Genomic DNA, 6,494 nt, shown 5'->3' with positions numbered 1-6,494 from the left:
CCGAGTAAGCGCAGGCATGGCCTCTGCTGCCCTGGAGCTTTCATTCTGGCTAGGCAGACCATGCACAAGTCAGACCATTTGAGGCAGAAACATGTGATGCAAAGGCCATAAAGCAGAGAGCTCTGACGGAACGTGGCTTGAATGAGTCGTTCCTTCGGGTAGGGAGGGAGCTGCGACATTTCCCTGAGACTGTAGGACGCGGTCCTTGTGCCTTGGTCAACCTGGGGAGACCACCTGTATAATACACAGCGCTCACTCTCAGAACAGCTCTGCTCCCCACACTCGCAGACTATATCTAGAATTCTCCCTCTAGGGAGTTTTGCCAAGTTTTCAAGGGAAAGGCAGCATCAAAGAGAGGCAAAGAGCATGAATCAGCCTGGAACCCTGGGAGGACAAGGTGGGGTCGCAGCAACACTGAGGAGCTGAGTTGAGGGGGGCCCTCAGAATCCTTACAGGCAATGTTTTCAAGCTCTCCTTCCATCAGTGGCTTCGCTCCCTGTAAGTCAAATCTCTTTAAAAAAATAATTAACATTTAAAGGAAATTAATTATCTCATTACCCTGAGAGAAAAATCAGTATCATTTACTATCGGCATAAATAAACTTAAAAAAAAAACACCAGAAAAAAAATACAGTGGAAAAAAATGTAATGCAATTATAAATGTTCCCTGTTCCTGAAGGATGCTGTTTCTTGTCAAAAGAAGAAAAGACTTTCTCTTTGATAATCAAATGATCCAGAAGAGAACTGAATTACACTTAATTCAATGCCAAATTGGTAAGTCTCCTAAAATCATTTCCAGTCCTGAAGTGGTGGCTATCTCTCCCTTTGAGCGATTCCTCTTTTTCTTGAAGAGGGTGGGGGTCCTTCAGAGATCTTCTAGGTCTTCTCTCCCAACAGCTGCAGAACTGGTTTGAGCCCCATTTAGCCCAGTGACCAAACACTGAGCTTGTTTCCTGGTCTGTAAAATCCTGATGATAACGGCCCCTGCCTCACAGGTCATTGTATCTGGCAGAGAGGAAGATGATGTTGATGACACCATTCCCGACTTAAATGAGAGGGGCCCGCACTTTCCCCACTGCCGAGATCACAAAGACCACATCCTCCTTGTGAAGGTGTTACATGCTGAGGAATGTCACAGTGGTTAGGCTGTGCTGGGCTGCCTGGTGTCTACGCTGGTTTTGGTTTTAGAACTGCAAGGGTTAAAATATGTCCAGCCGGAAACAGAAATAAGGGAACCCTCATGAGGTAAAGCGGCCCTGGAGAGGGAGTTAAAGCCTAGTTCCCAGGACAGTGGTTTTGCCTGGACTAGAGCTTTCCCCTCAGGGGTCCAGCCTCCCCTTCTAAAGAATGGTAGAGGGGGAGCTGGATAAGATGGTCCCATCTTCAGAAACTCTATGAGATCTCCCCGCCTCTCCTTCTGAACCAGCGGTCCTCGGGATTAGTAAAGACCTGGGGCCATCGAAGCCTCACAACCCAGTTTCCAGATGGCCCCCCAGAGCCAGACGGACCCAGCAGTCGGCTCCGTGAACGTAATCCCCGAACCCGCTGAGGAGAGCCAGGGCGCCCTCTGGTGGAGCCGGGGAGAAGGGCTCCCAGAACTGTGGGATGCCTCTGAACGGACCGCTACAGCATCCAAGTCGTAAGAACCTACAGAAGTCATCCAGCCGAGGCCCCTCATCTTCCAAACGCGGAAACTGAGGTTTGCAGGAGCAGAAGATGCCGCCTAAGGCAAGATTGCCAGGTAAAACACAGGACTTCCAGTTAAACTTGAATTTTATATAAACGATTTTTTTTTTTAGTGTATGTTCCATGGAATGTTTAGAACACACTTCTATTAGAAAATTATCCATTACATATGTAACACTTTGCTAAATCTGGTGACTCAACCTCCAGTCCACTCTCACTGAGTTAATGTCCGAGCTGGGAATGCAGCCCAGACATGGGTTAGGACTCTTGCAAGCAGCTCTGCCCAGCACTCAGAGGCATATGAAATGCTTGCTGACATTATTCTGGGGGAAAGCAAGTGTAAGGATATCAGAATCCTACTTAGATGATACCAGGAATGTTTCAAACAGAACAAGGGACACGGGTCTTCCCCACTCCATCTCCCCTCTTCCCCTAGCCCCCGGTAACCATCCAAAATCCACCTTTTCGAGGTGTTGGTCATAGAGTTTGCTGACATCCCTGCCCCAATCTGATTTACAAGGGAGGAGCCTAGGATCTGTATTTTTGAAAGTTCCCCCAGGTGCCTCTGATGCATAGCAAAGATTAAAACCTTCGGAGGTGGCTGTAAGGAAGAACAGACAACTGCTTGATAAAGCAGATTTTAACCAGGATATGTCAGTGATTGTCAAACTTCACTGTGCATAGGAATTGTGGTGGGTGAGGTAGGAAGAGGGAGAACAGATTGTTAAAAATGCACAGCTCGCTTTCCAGAGACTCTGAATGAGGAGACCCAGGCTAGGGCCTTGGAATCTGTACTTCTGACAAGCACTCGGGCTTCACCTGTATTTATGATGTGATTTGTTTCTTAAGAAACAAAAACAGAACTGAAACAAGCATGGATAAATGGTAAAGTTCTTAAAAGCAGATGGTGAGCATAGAAATATACATTATTCCACTTGCTAAAACTTAAATATTTCACTAAAAACACTTTTAAAACTTAGGAACATTTTAGGGGAACTGTGATGGAAGTGGTCTGAAGACCACACCTTGAGAAACACTGGCTTAGGAGGCAAGAGAATGAACAGAGCTTCCTGCTTCAACACATACTGGGTGCCAATCACCCCACCCCCACTCTGCCCATGTCTAAGAGCTGGGAGAGTCAAGGAAGCTTCTGGGAGGAGATGGACAGAGGCTGGTCTTGAAAGGTAGATAAGACTCAGAGGAGTATTAATAGAAGGAAGTATTATGGGCAGGAAGCAAGCAGTATGATCAGATGAGAAAGTAAGTGTCAGGAGATAGGGTTGTGTCTTGTTTACTAATGGTATCTAATAAATGATCCCTCTAGCCATGCCCCCCTTCACAGATCACTGCCTTGTCATACTGAAGGGGTTTGTATAACTCAATGAAGCTATGAGCCGTGCTGGGTAGGGCCACCCAAAACGGACGAGTCATAGTGGAGAGTTCTGACAAAACGTGATCCACTGGAGGAGGGAATGGCCAACCACTTCAGCATACTTGCCGTGACAACCTCTGAATTCTGTCAAGAGAATGCATGGCCAATACGAAATCAAACTGATTACATTCTTTGTAGCCGAAGATGGAGAAGCTATATACAATCAGAAAAAACAAGACCTGGATCTGACTGTGGCTCAGATCATCAGCTGCTCATAGCAAAATTCAGGCTTAAACCAAAAAAAGTGGGGAAAACCACTAGGCCAGCCCGGTAGGACTTAAATCAAATCCCCTATGAATATGCAGTGGAGATAACGGATAGATTCAAGGGATTTTAGCTTATAAACAGTGTGCCTGAAGAACTATGGATGAGAGGCAGCAAACAAAACCATCTTGAATAAGAAGACAAGAAGAAGGCAAAGTGGTTATCTGAGGAGGCCTTACAAATAGCGAAAGAAAGAAAAGAAATGAAAAGCAAGGGAGAAAGGGAAAGGTACATCCAACCAAACGCAGATTTCCAGAGACTAGCACAGAGAGACAAGAAGACCTTTATCAATGAACAGTGTATAAAACTAGAAGAGAAAAACAGAAGGGGAAAGACTAGAGATCTCTTCAGGAAATTTGTAGATATCAAGAGGACATTTTGCCCAAAGATGGGCACAATAAAGGACATAAATGGTTGAGACCTAGTAGACATCAAGAAAGATGGAAAGAGTATACCGAAGAACTGTGCAAAAAAGATCCAAATGAACCAGATTGCTACAATGGTGTGGTCAGCCACCCAGAGCCAGACATCCTGGAGAGTGAACTCAAGTGGGCCTTAGGAAGCACTGCTGGGTTGGATGTGAATAAAGCTATTAAGTGAGTGGATGTGATGGAATTCCAGTAGAACTATTCAAAACCCTAAAGGATGATGCCATCAAGGTGTTGCATTCAATATGTCAGCAAATCTGTAAGACCCAGCAGTGGCCACAAGACTGGAAAAGGTCAATCCTCATCCCGATTCCCAAGAAGGGTAGTACTAAAGAATGTGCTGACCACTGAACAATTGCACTCATCTCCCATGCTTGGAAGGAAAGTTATGACCAACCTAGACAGCATATTAAAAAGCAGAGACATTAGTCAACAAAGGTCCATCTAGTCAAGGCTATGGTTTTTCTAGTAGTCAGGTATGGATGTGAGAGTTGGACTGTAAAGAAATCTGAGCACCAAAGAATTAATGCTTTTGAACTGTGGTATTGGAGAAGACTCTTGAGAGTCCCTTGGATTGCAAGAAGAGCCAACCAGTCCATCCTAAAGGAGATCAGTCCTGGGTGTTCATTGGAAGGACTGATGTTGAAGCTGAAACTCCAATACTTTGGCCACCTGATGCGAAGAGCTGACTCATTCGAAAAGACCCCGATGCTGGGAAAGATTGAGAGCAGGAGGAGAAGCGGACGACAAAGAGTGAGATGGTTGGATGGCATTGCCAACTCGATGGACATGAGTTTCGGTAAACTCCAGCAGTTGGTGATGGACAGGGAGGCCTGGTGTGCTGCGGTTCATGGGGTCACAAAGAGTTGGACATGACTGAGCGACTGAACTGAACCCATGCTAGTAAGGTCACGCTTAAAATCTTGCATGCTAGGCTTCAGCATTATACGAACCAAGAACTTCCAGATGTCCTGGCTGGGTTTAGAAAAAGAAGAGGAACCAGAGATCAAATTGCCAACATTTGCTGGATCACAGAGAAAGCTAAGGAATTCCAGAGAAACTTCTACTGCTGTTTCATCAACTACCCCAAAGCCTTTTGACTGTGTGGATCATAACAAACTGTGGAAAGTTCTTAAAGAGATGGGAAGACTAGACCATCTTACCTGTCTCCTGAGAAACCTATATGCAGGTTAAGAAGCAACAGCTACAACCCTGTAGGGAACAACTGATTGGTTCAAGATTGAGAAAGGAGTCTGACAGGGCTGTCTGCTGTCACCCTGTTTGTTTACTGTATATGCTGAGCACATCATGAGAAATGTCGGGCTGGATGAGTTAGAAGCTGGAATCAAGATAGGCAGGAGAAACATCAACAACCTCAGATATGCAGATGATACCACTCTAATGGCAGAAAGCGAAGAGGAACTAAAGACCGTCTTGATGAGGGTGAAGGAGGTGAGTGAAAGAGCCGGCTTAAAACTAAATACTAAAATAACTAAGATCATGGCATCTGGCCCCATTACTTCATGGCAAATAGAGGGGGAAAAGGTGGAATTAGTGACAGATTTCCTCTTCTTGGGCTCTGAAATCTCTGCAGATGGTGACATCAGCCATGAAATCAGAAGATGTTTGCTTCTTGGCAGGAAAACTATGACAAACCTAGACAGCATGTTGAAAAGCAGAGACATTACTCTGCTGACAAACATCCGTATAGTCAAGGCTATGGTCTTCCCAGTGGTCATGTATGGTTGTGAGAGCTGGACCTTAAAGAAGGCAGAGTGCCAAAGAATCGATGCCTTTGAACTATGATGCTGGAGAAGACTCCTGAGGGTCCCTTGGACAGCAAGAAGATCAAACCAGTCAATCTTAAGGAAAATCAACCCTGAATACTCTTGGAAGGACTGATGCTGAAGCTAAAAGTCCAGTATTTTGGTTACCTGATGCAAACAGCTGACTCATTGGAAAAGTCCCTGATGCTGGGAAAGATGGAGGGCAGAAAGAGAAGACAGCATCAGAAGATGAGATGGCTGGATGGCATCACCGATGCAATGGGCGTGAACTTGGGCAAACTTTGGGAGATGGTGAGGAACAGAGAGGCCTGGCATGCTGCAGTCCGTGGGGTCGCAAACAGTTGCACACGACTGGGGGACTGAAAAACAACTAGCCGTGTCTCCAGGCACATCCTAGTCAGTCACTCTACTAGAGCCGTAATGGCCTCCTTTGTATTCCCAAAACAGCCAAGGTTTGCCCTGCCTCAGGGCCTTTGCACTTGCTGTCCCAGCTGTTGAAACTACACTCTTTCCCCAGCTTTCCACATTAAAACACTTTTATTACTAGCTTTTCATTAGTAACAAAAACATTGTCTCTTCACCACTATCAGAACTCAGTTCAAATGTCACATCCTCAGAGAGACCTTTCAAGTCTACCCCCTCTTTCCTCTCTCACCCCTCTTTCCTCTCCTTCAGATATGCAGATGACGCCACCTTAAAGGCAGAAAGCAAAGAGGAACCTAAGAGCCTCTTGATGAAGGTGACAGAGGAGAGTGGAAAAGCTGGTTGAAAACTCAACATTCAAAAAACTAAGATCATAGCATCCAGTCCCATCACTTCATGGCAAATAGATGAGGAAAAAATGGAAACCGTGACAGACTTTTTATTTTCTTGGGCTCCAAATCACAGAGGATGTGAC

The sequence above is a fragment of the Muntiacus reevesi genome, chromosome 1, assembly GCF_963930625.1.
Source record: "Muntiacus reevesi chromosome 1, mMunRee1.1, whole genome shotgun sequence".
Classification (NCBI taxonomy): Eukaryota; Metazoa; Chordata; class Mammalia; order Artiodactyla; family Cervidae; genus Muntiacus; species Muntiacus reevesi.
Note: the sequence above shows the minus strand (reverse complement) of the source record.